This window comes from Rhinolophus sinicus, linkage group LG02, assembly GCF_036562045.2.
Source record: "Rhinolophus sinicus isolate RSC01 linkage group LG02, ASM3656204v1, whole genome shotgun sequence".
Lineage (NCBI taxonomy): Eukaryota > Metazoa > Chordata > Mammalia > Chiroptera > Rhinolophidae > Rhinolophus > Rhinolophus sinicus.
Window position 1 is genome coordinate 117,623,286 of NC_133752.1, and position 17,819 is coordinate 117,641,104.

Genomic DNA, 17,819 nt, shown 5'->3' on the forward strand with positions numbered 1-17,819 from the left:
TATTGGTTTAGTGGTGATGAACTCCTTTAGCTTTTTCTTGCCTGGGAAGCTCTTTGTCCTTCGATTCTAAATAATAGCTTTGCTGGATAGAGTCATCTTGGTTGTAGGTCCCTGTTTTTCATCACTTTGATTATTTTCAGCCAATCCCTCTGGCCTGCAAGATTTCTGTTGAGAAATCAGCTGATAGCCTTATGGGATCTCCCTTGTAGGATGCTAACTGCTTTGCTCCTGCTACTTTTAAGATTCTCTCTTTGTCTTTAATCTTTGGCATTTTAATTATGGTGTATCTTGATGTGGGCCTCTTTGGGTTCATGTTGTTTGGGACTCTCTGTGCTTCCTGGGCTTGTATGTCTATTTCCTTCACCAGGTTAGGGAAGTTTCTGTCATTATTTCTTCAAATAGGTTTTTAATTCCTTGTTCTGTCTCTTTTCCTTCTGGTACCCATAAAATGTGCATGTTGGTATGCTTGATGTTGCCCCTTAGGCTTTCCTCATGTTTTTGGATTTTTTTTTTCTTTTTGCTCTTCTGATTGGGTATTCTATGCTACCATATCATCCAAATCACTGATTCAAGCCTCTGCTTCATGTAATCTACTGTGGATTCCCTCATGTATTCTTAATTTCTTGTATTGTATTCTTTATTTCTGACTGGTTCTTTTGTTATGTTTCTGTCACAGTTTTTATGTTTATTACCTCTTTGTTGAAGTTCTCACTGAAATCACTGAGCATCCTTATAACCAGTGTTTTGAACTCTGCGTCTGGTAGAGTGCTTGTCTCCATTTTGTTTAGTTCTTTTTCTGGAGCTTTGTTCTGTTGTTGTTGTTTTTTTTGTTTGTTTTTTATTTGAGATATGTTTCTTTGTCTCCCCATTTTGGCTGCCTCCCTGTGTTTGTTTCTAGTATTGGATAGGGCTACTATACCTCCCTGTATTAGTAGAGAGGCCTTACTTAGTAGGTGTCCTGTGAGGCCCAGTAGTGTAGTCTCCCTGGTCACCAGAGCTGGGTGCTACAGGAGTGTTCACTGTGTGTGTTGTATGTGTCCTCCTGTTGTAGTGGAGCCTTGGTTGCTGTTTGCACATCAGTGAGAGGGATTGAACCACAGGCTGATTTGTTGTGATGACTGGCCATGACTATAGTAGTGGAGCTGTGGTACAAGGGCTGACTCTTTAGAACCAGATTTGCTTTAACAGGTTCTGGTGCCTGCCCAGTCTGCCCTCTGTGTGTATCATCTTTGGATGCAGCTGGGTGATGTCCCCAGCTTGGTCCGAAGCCGGCCAACAGGGTTACTGCTGAATCTGGTGAAGATATTTACATTTTCTGCCCAGTGATGGAATATCTCTAAGACAAAAATCTAAGACAAAATCTCTAGGACTCTAAGACAAAAAAAAGTCTTTAAATGCATAATCAGAAAATGGGTCATTCCAAATACTAAAAACAAAAGTATACCTTAGAGTTTCATTGTGCATCATTTAGTAATCTTAGCCATAAACTCTAGTGGGGATAAAGTATGTTGACTCAGTGCTGATGTGTTGACTCATTATGGTTAATTAACTATTTAATTTAGAGATTGATAACTAATGTCACCATTGGATGTAAACATCACATTAGACACACTAATAGTAGATTTTTATGTAAGGTATTTTCCAGAAGAAGGGGTGAATAAGAGCCCACAACATGAAATTGAGAAGACATCTGTTACAGTGGCCAAACCTTTAGTAGGCCTGATAATAGTTAAGAATTTATTACTGTTGATATATTACATGAAGCTGTGGGAATAGAAAGCTTTCAAATTACACAGAGAGTAATCAACAGTCAAAGGCAATAGCCCCATGCTTCACACCTGCTGTGTGCCTCCCATGGGAATATGTACATCTCCAAGCTTGGAATTATTGGCAAGACAGAAGGAGTTTTCTTTCACCTTTAGTTTGGCTTTCAAATTATAAAATAAACCATTTGTTAATCAATCCCACAATAGGGGTGACAGGAACCATGTTGTTAAAACACTGTTAATAGAGGCATCCTCTGCCTCCTTTCCTCAACATCTGAAGTCCATTTACTAAAATGTGCTCCCTTGTGATCTTTTTCTCTCTTTGGTCTCTCTCTATCATACAAATCATGTATTTTAAGAAAATTCAAAGAACTTCTCAAATTTCACAACTTATCTCAAGGAAAAGGGGAGGCAGGGAAGAGAGAGAGGGAGGGAGGAAGAAGAAGAAAGAGAGAGAGAAAATGAAAGAAATTTGGGAGGTTTCTTTAGAATTTTGAATACAATTCTAAGAGAGGAACATTTTTAATAAGAGAATAGAAATTTTAGCTCTTGTGAATCAGGTTGTAGGTTGAGAATCTATTTAACCTAAATCATAAACTACAAAATGTTGGTTACTATAGCTACATGGGTAACTTGCTTGTCTGCATCTCTTGTGGACAAAAGATGAAATGTCCAATTTCATGACAACCACAAATGTATTGTCCATTTTTGAAGAGCATAGTTGTTAATATTGGTCAGAGGTTAAGGTAACTGGGTTTCCTTTATAAATTTTAATCTTACATGCATACTATATATACAAGAATGATAGTTAGTACCACTTTAGCATATAGAGCAACTTTATGTGAATTTGATATGTTCTTATTATCTGCCATACATTTATAATAAATATACAAACACATCGCAGCTAACATGTGAAGTGTCCCCTAGACCTGTGCAGTGCACCACTCATACAACCAAATGTAACTATTTTGGTAGATTGTATATGATTGCTTCCCCATAATTGCAACTGTTTGGTTCTGGACCATCCCATACTATGCTGTAGTCACCTAGGTACATCTTGAGCTTACACTTTTATCCAGCTTGACATCTCCAGACATACAAGTTTGCACATTAGATGACAACATTCTACCAGTAGTATTCGGGCCACACATCCTGAGCCATGCTCACTTATACTTGCACTTTGGTTCTGATCCCATCCACTTCCTGACTCTTGACTACATCTCTTATTTTAGTCTTTGTTTACAGAATGTTCTTGGTAGTAACCAAACTGTATTTCATGTGACACACACACACACTCACACACACACACACTTTTTGATGTAAAACTTGTAAAAGCCAGAATAAAAAAGGCAAGAAGGTCCCTCTGAAAAGTTACCTATTTCAAAAGATGTTTGGAAACATTTTATTGAGGAAGCCTAGGAAATACTCCAATAAGATCACAATGTCACGATGGCATCCTTAGGTCTGGGATGTAGGTAAAACAATTGCTACTCAGAGAAGGCTGACTGTATACAAAAAGGAAAGGAACAAGAATTTATTCAGTGTTTATTCTATACTATCTAATGGAAACTGTTCCCTTATCATTGAGGTCTGCCCTATTTATTTAGAATAGAAATGTCCTTACTTTAGATAAAGGACAATTCACCACCTACCAATGATTATCTGACATGATTGTACCTGTTTTTATCAAGCAGCTGATCTATGACTTAGTCTCCTGAGAGTTCTTACATGCAGGATCAGTCCTGATTCTTGACTCAGGCCTACTTTTCACTATATTAAATTAGAGGTAAAGTGTTTTTTTGTTTGTTTTTTGTTTTTTGTTTTTTTTTGCTGTTGTTATTGTTTATTTGTTTTTAGCTGTCCCCTATGAGTTAGTTTTATGTTAATTCCCTAGAACTGATATACTGTTTAGAAGCAATCCTATTATGTTGTTCAATTTAGGGTTTTAATTAATAAGATGCTTTTTTTTTGCATTACATTTTATCTGCATTTATCACCCTTTGGCTTCAGAGGAAAAAATTCATAAAAAGATGTCCTTTGAAGATGATTCTGTAGCATATAGCTAGATGTCAATATTTGTTTAATGAGTAAAATAGATGCAAAGGTGAGTGTATTTTAAGCATTATTATTACTCAGGTGATTGAATTATTAAGAAGATTGATAGAATCCCAGTAGGGATGGTTACATATTCCTTCATCCTTCTTGTTCTCTAAAAAGAGCCTTCTTTGATACCCATGGGCATTTCTCGCACCTGGTGCATTGAGTAGTTGAAGCTTATTCCAAAAGCCACATTTTGGGGCAAGACTTCAGTCATATAGCCCTAATGGGATAAAATAGAAAGCAATGTAAATACTTCAAAGTTTGAGCTGAATACAAGGATTTTTTATTGATTTTCTTAGATGTTGCTTTACCTTTAGGAGGTTCCATTTGGAAATGTCATAGGTAAGTCTCAAGAGAAGCTAAAGTGGACATGAAGCCACCACCACCACTATCAACACACAACAAAAATCTGGCATAAACAAATATCAGTGAAAAACTTTTTCCTGAGCAGTTTGAAATGGTATTCCTAGAAGCCACTGAAAATATCACTGAAATCAACATTTGCTTCCTGGTTCACTAAGAGAGCTGAGAAAGTCAAGATATTAAATCAAACTTTGGCATTACAACATGATATCAGTAGATTTTACCCTTTATAACTTGCCATCATAATACTTTTTTGGACATTTTCTGATTTAGGAGTTTCTAAGATTTAATCTTATGCTTTTCTACCCTAATGCCTTCTTCATTTCTTACCCTGTGGATCTTAGCTGTATGAGGTAAAACATCTTTTTATAACAAATATTTTGTAATGTACTCTTTACTTGACTAAAATCAAATTAGATGACAAAACTATCAACCATGTAATTCTTTGTGTGTGCAAAAGCTTTTATTTATTTTTTTGGCTTTTAAAATTAGTTTCAGGTTTATAAACAACATAATAATTAGACATTTATACCCCTAGCAAAGTGATACCCCACCCAGTCTACTACCCCACTGACATTGTATATAGCTATTACTATACCATTGACTATATTCCCTATGCTGTACTTTATATATCCCATGACTATATATATATATATATATATATATATATATATATATATATATATAATTATAGTTGACATTCAATATTATTCAACCATGGTAATTTTAAAAGTCAATGTAATATCCTAGCATTAATAATTTTAAGAAATAAAAGGAAAGTAATTTTATTAAAATAATATGCATGACTAGAAGATAAATTATTCCATCTCATGCCTGAATTTGGAAGTCTGGGAAGATATTTAAAAATTGGCTAGGACAACTCTGCATATTCACAGGGCATCATCCCCACTTATTAAATTTCTTAGCACACTCATCACTGATACAACTAAAAACTGCCCTCCATAGCATTCTAAAACTCCCCTTAATAGCCAGTACTACTCTCATTGCTAACCATAGTCTTTACCGTTTCTAAAAGGGAATTAAACCATAATTCCAAATGACAACAGTTTAGTCTATAATAAAACAATTTAATTGTCAATGTTTATTATGCATGTTGTTTACTAAATTGCATTACTATCTTTCTAAATTTTATCAGTAATTTCCAGCTCTCCAAAATGTGGAAACAATTATTTCTAAAGAATTGGTGCATTTATTTTATTTTGTTTTTTTGAGAAATTGACAATGGTTTTAGGCACAGGAACAATATAATGTACGTACTGTTATTTTAGGAAATGTTAAACTCTATTACAAAACTTTGGGAAATTATGCAACTCTTGATGTACTACTGCATGTAAGAAGATATTAAAGGGCAAGGACTATTACAGAGAAATAATGGTTGCAACTGAGAGTTTCCATGCCTTGCTAGTCCTGTTTCCATGCCTCAGGCTAGTCCTGTTTCCAGATAGCCCTGATATTAAGAACATCAGTGCAGTCCACACATAAGAGATAATAATAAAATTCGAATGGACTAGCATCAGAAAATTAATAAAAGGAGAATTGTTTCACATGTACAAGGAGGTGCTTTGCATTACAACGTAAAATAATGGAGCATAATGAGTAGTTTATAAGGTTAAAAGCTGTGCATTTAAATTAAGATTGTTTTCAGTCTCTGATTTGGTTGTAATTGCAAAAATGTAATTTCTCATCTTCTAGTTTAGATGGTTGACCTGATGTCTGTGTGTATATCATTATCCCTACCTGTATTTATAACTGTTTATTTTCTTTTCTAGTGGCAGTTCATTAGATATTTTTATGCTTGGAATAAGCAAAAATGGCCTACCTATCAGAATAGATATAGCAACAGTCTTCAATCATGATGCCTCAATACCTTTTCAACGATATAGTTTTTTAAATAAAAGTTTAGTCAAATTTAAGTTTTAGGAAGCCTTGGCAACTCCTCCTATTAGTCAGTTAACAAGATAAGATAGCTCAATATAAACAGCAAGAGAAGTGTACAGAGGCAGTAAAATTACTAATTAAGCATTAATTTTGGACCTAGATTGCCTATTTCCTAGTTGTGCTAACATCGGTAAATTATGTATCTAGTCTGAGCTTCAGTTTTTTTTTTTGTATTGTTTTGTTTTTGTAAAATGGTGCAATAATAATAGTATCTCCCTCAGAAATGACATAGAACTGTAAGGATATTCAAATGTAAAGTGACTTAGTAGTGCCTAACGCAAAATAAACACTCAGCAAATATGAATTAATATTATTAGTTGGCTCTTCAGTTCCACCAATTTTTATTTTTAGGAAAAATCCTGGGGGAAGAAAAGGGATAAGGTCTGAATGGAGGACCCATTATTCCAGTCTGTGGCCACTGGTTGGCATACCGTATGATTGTGTAATCTATGTCTATTGAAGATTTTGGAGCAACATGGCATATGAATGTAAATCAGGATAAAGTGGGGGTGAAGGCGAGTCTCCCTGTTGGTAAATCTCTTCTCAGAAAGATTCACTGATTCCCTGTATGGATTTGTGATAGGACTGAAGTCTAATGGTCCTATTTCTGAATTGGTCCTGAAAAGAAGCATAGACCAAATCTCTGGTCCAATAGATAATGCTGATCCTTGATAACGTGTGGTGAAAATCGCTAGCCCATCCAAGATTTTTTCACCTATAGGCTTGGTTTCCTGATCCCTAATCCTATGCTCCATGTAGCTACTTGGAAAGCAGGTGCCACTTGAAAAACATGTGCCTGAAAATGAATTATTCTAAACCAAACAGTTAACATAATAAAAGATGAACAACTTTTGGTTTCAGCCAAATCATAGCATGTAGTTCTTTATCTCTGCATACTTTAATGTGGTAACTCGTGTGGATTTTATTTGGAGGAATTAGTTATTTATCAGTGGTCATGGAATTACTTGAAGTCAATATAAAAATAAGTAGTAAATATTTTACTTTTTAACTTCAACCAAATGAGTTTAATTTGCATGCAACCAAAGTACCAAAGACGTGCACTGGATGCAACATCTTTGCCTGACATCAAAGACCTTCTAAAGATCAAAACAAAATCAACTTCTGAGGGAGCAATTCTCTTATTCTCCTTAATATGCATGTTTTTGTTTTCTCTGGTGGTGTGGGTCATTTCAAAGCAATATGGACACCATCAACATTAGAATGATTCCATCTTAATCTCAGAGGTAAGACTGGTAGTTAATGAAAACATGGAAAGGCTTCTATCTGAGGAAGAGTCTGCGATTGGAATCTGAAAACCTGAAGCTGTGCTGAGAATGAAGGACCTTTTTACTGCGTCAGTCTCCCTCTTACAGATGAGTTCAATTGCAGTCACAAGATTGGATTTATGTTGTGACTTTTCTGCTTTGTTTTCTTTTTTTCCATCTGAGATCAACATGAAGATCATTGATTGTCCTTGTTAAGCCTGCCTGAGCTCAAGGACAATAACCTTTTCCGTGTTCTTTCATCTGTTGGGTGGGTTTGTCCCAGTCTTCTTGCTTTGTTTTCTCAGGGAGGAAAAATTCAGACCCAATCCAACTGTAAGATCCTGACTGGGTTAAAACCAGGACAGGGTCCTTTAAGCAGTGCTAACACTTTCATAGATCATTTCTGTGACAAAGATTGAAAGAAGTATAGAAAATAGCACAACGGGATTGAATTCATGGGACAAAAGGAAATTGTACAAAGTTTAATCCATTCCCATTACAGTCTCGAGATTGTAATCTCCTTGAATGCTGAGCCTAGGAAAGATTTTTTCCTATAATATGCATCGTCAAGTTGCTTTAGAAGTGGTGCTGTGGGCTGGACGGAGGCGGCACAAGTTATATAACATGCAATTTAAGATAATGGCCTTTGAAAAGCAGAAATTAATATAAACAGACGAGGCCAACAAAGCTTCAGTCATCTAGAAGATAGTTTCAATCACCACTGACATTAAACAGTATTACCCTCACCGAGTCTACACTGTTTATTATCTTTTAATTTCTTGTCCAAATCGGCTCTTTCTTAACATGATGTTACAGAGATTTCAAGCTCTGTTATGATTACAATTTGTAGAAAAATGCATTCATCTAAATGAGTAACAAGATACAGATATTGAACTCTCTATCTTAACCTTTTGTGGCTTTAAATATTCTACTAAAAACATTAGCAAAAATGGAAGCTGGAGCGTTTCCGTAATTATCACAGCACTGTCTTTGTTCTTATAATGATAGAATCCATACTTTCAATCTGGAGTGCTTAATAATAGCAGCTGTCTTGTCTGCTCAACTGTGGGGTGTTAGGGCTTTCATAATTATTCATTTTCACTCACTTGATAGTGGGTGTTTCCTTGAAATATTTCAGTCCACATCAGAAGATAGAATTTTAAAATCCTTTTAAGTGTTCTGCTATACATAACAATATTGAATTATGCATTAATAAACCAAATTTAATTGACTTAGAGGTGCATAAGCCCTAATTAACACTATGCCTCAATACTAAAAACTGATTGCCACAAATCATCAGACACACACAAATGCAGGCGTAATGACTATCATTAATGTACGAAGGTCTGCTGTCCCTTGGTCCATAAAACCACACTCTTTGCTTTCTCTTCACCTTCTTCCTTGCTCTTTTCTTTCTCCTATCTATGCTTCTGGTTTTCTTTCTCTTCTTTCTGGTATTTTTTTAAAACGTTTTATTTTGCAGTAATTTTATATTTGCAAAAGACTTGTATGGAGAGTACAGAGATTCCACCTTTCACTTGGGCCTCCTTTTATTTTTTACTAAAACTTATTAATGGGTAGCTGAAAGGTACAGGGAAAACAGAAACCTATCCATAGAAAATGCAAATGGCCCTCCATCTTTCTGACATGCATCAAGCTAATTACAATATAAATAAAATATGAATATTGGGAATAAACTGGATAAATCATTTTCCATTATTAAGTCTAAATGAACAGTTGTTTCATAGTGAGAGATCATAATGTATATGCAAAAATGTACCACTAACATAGTAGTGTGCTTCATTACAATGGGTGAAAATTATGTTTCCAAGTGTGTTTACATGAGCCGAGAGAGTGGTTCAAAAGATGAGAAAGGTAGTTGTATGGGCAAGGCTGCAGAGATGTTAGAGAGGATAACTGAGGGAAGGAGACTGTTATGACACAACAGGGTACTGACAGAGGGTGTGTGTGTGTGTGTGTGTGTGTGTGTGCAGGGTCAGGGTGCAGTGAGGATGGGTAAGCGATGTAGGACGCTCTCAGGACATTCATGCTGGAACTTGTAGACTCCTTAATTAATGCTCTTTCATGTAAAGGCACATAGTCCAGGGATAATGCAGAGGGAAGGTCTCACATTATGCATGACACTCTATATTAGGTCTAACCAGTGCATCCTGATTTTTTTAAAAAGCAAAGTATTATAATTTTGTATAAGTACAGAAAGAATGCATGTTTTAATTGTATAATTGAGATAAATGAAATAAAATTTAAAATTTATAAGTCCTTGCCACTATACAAAATTTTGAAAATTCATAACAGTAATAAGAAACAGCCTATCAAACAGCCACTCGGAATAATTTTATGCATTTTGTTTTCAATTTGTTTTATTCAATTTTTCTAAGTTGTACTATATAATTGCTCTAAATTCTGTTTTGCTGTTGTTTCTGTCTATTTTCTTTTAAGTCAATTTTATTTTCACATCAAATTGGGGCTCCAAATAGCCCACAGACAATGCCATATATTTCTCTAAGCCATATAAAAATTATTCTGGACAATTCCTCTCACTATGCAGAGGCAAATGTGTAGATATAATCATAGGAAAGCATTAATGAGTCAGTTCCAAAGACAAAAGGTTTCTACTAACTCCCAAATACATGCTCTGCTTTGTCCCTCACTAAAGGGCAGACATTGTTTTATAATTGCAATCTAAGAAGTCGATACCAAATGTAAACTCTCTTCTCACCCATGTCATTTTCACTTATAGCTTTTGCTTTCTTTTTTCACAGTATCTATATCCACATTTCTTAGAGATTATCAACCTTAACTCTATAGGTATAACACCTAGCACCATGTTTAGTCAAAATATTTATTGACTAAATAAATTAGTTTATCTTGTAAGGAGAGTGTATTCGTCAGTGCTCTCCAAAGAATAGAACCAATAGGACGATAGATAGATAGAGAGAGGACAGAAGAGGGAGGGAGGAAGAGGGAGAGAGATAAGACGATAGATAGATCTATAGATAGATAGATAGATAGATAGATAGATAGATAGATAGATATATAGATAGATAGATAAAAAACTTATAATAAGGGATTGGCTCACATGACTGTGGAGGCTGAAAAGTCCCATGTCTGCCCTCCATAACTGTAGGCCCAGCATAGCCAGTAGTCCAGTTCTAGTCCTAGCCCAAAGGATTGTGAATCAGGGGAGCCAATGATGTGAGTGGAGTCTAAGGACCCAAGAAAGAGAAGTGCTGGTGTCCAAGGACAGGAGATGTTGGATGTCCCAGCTCAAGTAGAGAGAACAAATTCACTCTTCCTCCATGTTTATGTTCTATTCAGGCCATCAACAGATTGAATGATGCTCACCCACACTACTGAGGGTGATCTTTACTCAGTCTACCAATTCAAATGCTAATAATCGATTCTCCAAACACCCTCACAGTCATACCCAGAAATAAATGTTTCACTAGCTATCTGGGTATGTCTTAGCCCAGTCGAGGTGATACATAAAATTAACTAGCATGGAGATTCAGTATTAAACATTGTCCAGAGAAACTGAAGCATGGTGACAGATGGTTCAAGGATACCAGATTTACCAAACTAATCCAAGAACAAAGACTGTTCAGCCAGGACCCCACTCCATAGCAGTGCCACTAAAACATTTAAGAAACATCAGTCAATATAGTTATGCTATAATACATGCTTCTTGAGAATGTGTCTTCAGAGAGTCACGTAGGATACAACAAAACCTACTTTCCCTGAGTATTAGACCCATAGTAAGAAGCAGGAACCAGCCTCAAGTCTACTGGATGCTTTTTCTACTAGATGCCATTCCGGTGGACATCTCAGTAGTTTGTGAGTAACTATAGTGCATAAACATGTCCAAGTAAGTTTATTGAAATGTAAATATGAAATACACATCATGTGGCATTTTGAGGGAGAGATGAGTGCATGGAATCAGGCCAAGTAGGATATGGTGTTGCAGCTCTCAGAGACGGGGAACAGCTGGCTTTAGCTGGTAAACTATACTGTTACCTCAGGATAAGCATAGATTTAAATTAAATAAGGTAAAGTAAAACAAAAGATAAAAAGTAAATAAAATAAAGTAAAATAAAATACAGCCATTTATGTGGCCCAATATAACTGACTCACATCAAAAACCTAATAATTTACTGAGAATCTGTAGCTCTCTTCATCTAAAACCTCCAGGAACATTTCTCTAAACCAGTGGTTCAAGATATTCATTTAAATCTAATAAATATCTCTTTCATATTTGTGATGTGCCAAGAACCATATGAGATGCTGGAGCTAAAATATTGAGCAAACAGAAGAGCTTATGAGTCTATGGAGCTTATCATCCATCAGGGCAGCAAGATCATTAAACACATCATTGTAATGGAAGGTGATTGCAGCTATGGCAGAAGTACTGGGTTAGTGGAGAAACAGCGCAGGTGTGTATAGTTGGGGTGTGAGGCCCAACTTCCCAGGCAAAGTGATAACTAACTTGTGACCTAGGGTAGAGGTAAGCTTGAGCTTATTAAAGCTGGGATAGCAATATGAGATTTGGGAGAAAAAAATCTAGGTAAAAAGAACAGCATGTGTACAAATTATGGTGATTGAGAGGTGTGTGTCTTTTACCTCTATTTTCAGATACGGAATGATAATCAGGCCTTATTTTCCATATATTATGTGGGAAGTTAATAGATGGTAAGAGAAACAGTTGAATAAACTTAGGAAACGTGTCATCCCACAGGACTTCTCAGAGCTTTTCCTATGTTAATATGCACCACAAATCTCTTTAGAGCTCTTGAAATAAATTACTGTCTTACTATTATTGTGTTTATTTATTTATTATTTTTTTTAATTATTTTTTTTTATTTACAATTGACATTCAATAGTATTTTATATTAATTTCAGGTGTACGGCATAATGGTTAGACATTTATATAATTTATGCAGTGATCCCCCGGCTAGTGACTAATCGGGAGCAGCGATCACTACATAAATTATTGTTGTGCTTTTCTAGCTGTTCATAAGACGTTGGAGCTGTCACTTCCCTCTTTCCCTGGAGGGAAAAATAATGTTATGAGGGAAGGTGATCAAATGGGATTTAGATAGTAATATATGATTTCCTGGTTTATTTCCACTGGATTGTACCTATAGAGTGTCTCACCCACTGTAGAATCCTGACTAATTCCAAAACCTTCATTTTTTCAGTAAGTTATTAATATGTATGTTCACATCCATGCAAAGTTCACAGTAGACATGAACCATCTAACTCCCATAATGATTTTTACCTCATTCTTAAAGGAGTGTTTTCCATACAGGGTGTGAATTTTAAAGGCTTTGTCGTATTCTAGTACCCCAGAAGCTTATTTCACTTGGCAGCCACAGCTACCCCACCGCAAAATGAATGAATGAGTAAATAAATATATAAATAAATAAGAATCCAGGCAGCATGCTCCAAGAGCTGTACATCTTTTTGACAGAAAATCAATTTATAGTGGGTCTGGAAATCGAGACTGTGGAGCTAAATTTTTGTGTCCCTTCCAGATTATTCCAGTTTCTGTTGTCATCAGGATGGTAAAAAGAGAGCTTTCCTGCCTCCCCATCTCATGAAACTCTTTACGGGTCATGACAAGCTATTTGTGTTCATTCACATTCTAAGTTCTGCCCAAATGTAGTTGACAGGCTGCAGACAGCTAAGTGATGGGAATTGTACAAATACTGTATATGATAATTATTTATTGATCTGCAAAGTACATTCTGTTTGGATCAGTACTACAACAAAGACACGAATGCGTGGAAAGCTTGTAATTATCATATGGATAAGAACATCTCCCTACCATTGTCAGAGTATAAATGGTCTTGCTAGAAGAGTGAGACGTCTTTTGGTTTCAATTTCTTTCAACAAATGGATGTTTAAAAATAAGGGGTTTCTGTTTTCATACCCACATCCAGATTCAAGAAGCTCCTTTAAAAATATTTATCACCATTTCAGCCATGGCACCACTACCTTATTATTGATGTTTAAAATTTATGCATTTATAAATTAAGATTAGCAATTTATAGTCGCTTAAAAATCAGTGGCTTTTTAAAAAATTTAAATTAGCAAAAGGTCCATGACAATGAAAATCCCTTCAATTCTTCCATTCATTTTGGAAATGGAGATCTGACGTCTGTTTTAAGCAAAGATGTGTTTGTACGGTCATTGAAATAGACCTGCCCAGAACACATGGCTGAATGGTTCCGTTAGGTTTGTTAGGCAGCACTCATAGGTAGGCACAATACCTTACCATTATACCTACAGAAATAGATAAAAAGAACCCATGTGCCCTTATTTACCATTAGATCAGTCCCAACATGGAGGGGCCCAAGACTTATCTGACAAGCGTGTTCTGAGTCCCCATGCCTGCATATTCTCTTCTAATAAATCGGAAGTAGGTTCTAGGAATTTTTATTTTTAGCAGCATTTCAGGTGGTTCTCATGCAAATGCTCCTTCAGCTTAGAGATTTTTCATCTTTGTATTCCTGGTATCCAACACAGTGCCTAGTACATAGCAGACTCTTAAAAATAATCTTTTAAACAAAACTAAATTAAAGGAAACTAAAATTTGATTGGGCCTGGGCATGGCTATGTTAGTCCAGACAGGCCGGATTGTGCAGCAAGAAGAAACACCGCTGACGACTCAATTGTTAACACAGGACTATTTTGCATGCTTATGGTCCTGGCTACTCTCCAAAGGCAGCTAGCATCCATGAAGGACATTCAGGGATACAGGCTGAAAAAGGCATTGCCATCATGCACCTTCACCTTGCAGTGGCATACTCCAGCTGTAGTATGGCTTTCAAATTCATCATTGGAGGGAAAGGCGTATTGGAAGGATTTTTCCTATCAGTTAAGGGTTTTGGCTTGGAATTCATGCATATTAGTTTTTGCCCCATCCACTGGCCAGAACTAGCTTGTGGCCCCACAAAACGATAAGGTGGGTGAAGTGTGTGACAATCCTATGTCCCCAGAAGAAGAGGAGAATTGATAATGATGAATATTAGGGAACTCTATCTCTGGGGATAACCTATAAGATTAATTTTTCTGTGTGTGACTTTTTTGGTAATGCTCAAATACCATTCATGAAATCCTCTATTCCAGCTCCCTTGGCATGGTCCCCAGTAGAGCTCAACCAACACATATGAGTATGTACTGCTTTCATGGAAGAGTCAGTAGATGACAAAATCACATAGTAGGCACAATATCTTTATAGACGTCTCCACAAAGACTTACATTAGTGAAACATGATATAAATCGTACTCAAATATTGAGGCCTGAGTTGTAGAGAGTGAAAAAATGTATTCAGGAAATTGAACACATAGCAGAAAAGGTCTCCAAGAAGAGCATGTGGTTCATGGTTAGATACTTGTCAAAACATTTGCAGATTTAACCTAAATAATTGTTTATTCTTCCAGGATTGAGGTTGGTATTTTGTATGCCAAGCAACACTATGGATTGAGAAACTATCTGATACGTCTGCAATGTAACCAAGAGAGTGGAATTGAGATTCAGGGGACAGCTTTAAAAATTGTCTTAAATACAAAATAATAGTTCAACTAACTATTAAAGATCAGTCAAAAAATTGGTTTAAAAAAAGCCTACAGGTTGTTTTGTTAGTGTATGAAGACTATAATAACTAGTTATGTACTCAGTTTAAAAGCAATATGTTTCCCTCCCTAAAGGTTTAAATAGATGGTTAAAAATATTTACATATTACAAAAGCAATATAGGCTCTTAAATGAAATTCAAACAAAATAAAAGGAAAAATTGAAAATCTTTTCTCATGTTCTCCTTTTCAAATCCCAGATATTCAAATTTTGTTTCTTGATATATATCCTGCCAAACTTTTGATATGTATGAAGTCTGACAATTAAGTTAGCAAACTTGCCACCATGCATTTACATTGGCAGCACTGTACAAACAGCTCAGTAAGGTTTCATAACCTTGGTATATCAGTGTCTCACAGCTGTGTTCCAGTCGACATGTGGCAGTGTCTTGCTGAGTAGCATTAATTATTGTGTGTTTTTGTGTGCCTTCACGAGAATGCCTGAGCTTGAATTAGAGCAACGAACAAACATTAAATTTCTTGTTAAACTTGGCAAGAGTGGAAGTGAAATCAGGGACAAGATAGTCCAAATTTATGGGTATACCATGAAGAAAATGACAGTGTACAAGTCGATTAAATGTTTTTCTGAGGGGAGAGAATGCGTCACTGTTGAAGACAGGTCAGGGCGGCAAGTAATGAGCAGAACTGACGAAAACATTTCAAAAATTCATCAAATTGTGCGTCAAAATTGTCAGCTGCACTGTGAGGAGCATAGCAGACCAAGTAAACATCTATAGAGAAACAGAAAATCTTAACTGAAAATCTTGGCGTGAGAAAGGTGTGTGCAAAAATGGTCCAAAGGAGCTCACTGACAAGCAAAAGCAAAGGAGAGTCAACGTTTGTCAAGACCTTTTGGAGAGGCAATATGATGTTTTTGGGTTGTGTTATCACTGGTGATGAAACCTAGGTGTACCAATATGACACTGAAACAAAGTGTCGAAGTGCTCAATGGAAGTCAGCCAATTTTCCACTACCAAAAAGTTCCATCAGTCCGAATCAAGAGTCAAAACGATGTTGCTAATCTTTTTTGATATCAGAGGGATTATTTGTTATGAATTTGTACCAACTGGACAGACAGGTAACCAAGTTTACTATTTGGAAGTGCTGAAAAGGCTTTTTGAAAAAGTTAGATGACCTGAACTTTTCACCAACAATTCATGGCTCTTGCATCATGACAATGCACCAGCTCACACCGCACTGTCTGTGAGGAAGTTTTTAGCCAGTAAACAAATAACTGTATTGGAACACTCTCCCTACTCACCTGATCTGGCCCCCAATGACTTCTTTCTTTACCCAAAGACAAAGGAAATATTGAAAGGAAGACATTATGATGACATTCTGGACATCAAGGATAATATGACGACAACTCATAGCTATTCCAGAAAAAGAGTTCCAGAATTGCTTTGAAGGGTTGACTAGGCACTGGCATCAGTGCATAGCTTACCAAGGGGAATACTTTGAAGGTGACCTTAGTGATATTCAGCAATGAGGTGTGTAACACTTTTACTAGGATGAGTTTGTGAACTTAATTGTCAGACCTCGTATATGCAAAAACACAACTACAAGGAAACACTAATATTTTTATCCAAATATTATAAATACATGTTGATCTCATCTAGGCCTCAAGTAAAATGAAAATAGAGGAGGGTCAGTATTTCCTCACTTTTATCCCTAGTACCAAATACAGTGTCTAGAATATTATAGATGCTTAATTGATTATATGATGAACAAGACTCTTAAAATAACAGTACATCTTAGACAGTGTTGCATGTGAACTTTATTTTTAATGGCAGTATAGTATTCCACAATACAAATGTGCTATAATATTTCAAACTATTTTCTATGGACAGATATTTAAAATCTTTATATTGTTTCACTATTACAAAGAACTCAGAAAAAATTTCTTGTACTTCAGATTTGTTTACTAGGTGAATATTTAGGTAGGATAGATTCCTGGAAATGGAACCTGTGCTCAAAGTCATGACTGTTTTAAATTTTGATAGACACAAGTGAAATGGTTGTTCACCTTGGGAGAAAGCACAAAACCATTTGACAATCTGATGGAAATCAATGTACCCACTTCTATACAATTTCAGAAGCGTCTAGGTGTAACTCCTATGTTAAGAACACCTGCTTTGAGTGTTACATTAACTACTGAGGTTGATTTTGTCGTAAATAATCTCATCTTTCAGTTGCAACATGGTCTTCCAGCTTTCAATCAGAAGACAGATGTTCTGTCAGAGAAGAATTATGAGATCTTGACATGTTACACCTAATTTGTATCATGCAAACTTTAAGCTTAGTTTACCCAATTTCAAAGGCAAATACTTCAGTGGCAATGCAGTAATACGACAATAAGAATTCCCAAACTCTGTTATATTAAAATCCCAAATTAAGCCATAATTTTATTTCCTTCCTTAATTTTTCCCTAACTTCTCCAGTCACAGTGACATTAGTAAATATGTTTTTTTATTTATTAAATGTATTACGGTGACATTGGTTAGTAACATTATATGTTTCAAGTGTACATTTCTATAATACATCATCTGTATATTGCATTGTGTGTTCAACACCTACAGTCAGCACTCCTGCATCACCATATATTTGACCCACTCTACCTTTTTCTACTATCTCCCCTCCCCCTTATGTTCTGGTAACCACTAAACTGTTTTCTGTGTCTCTATGAGTTTTGTTTGCCTTGTTTGTTCATTG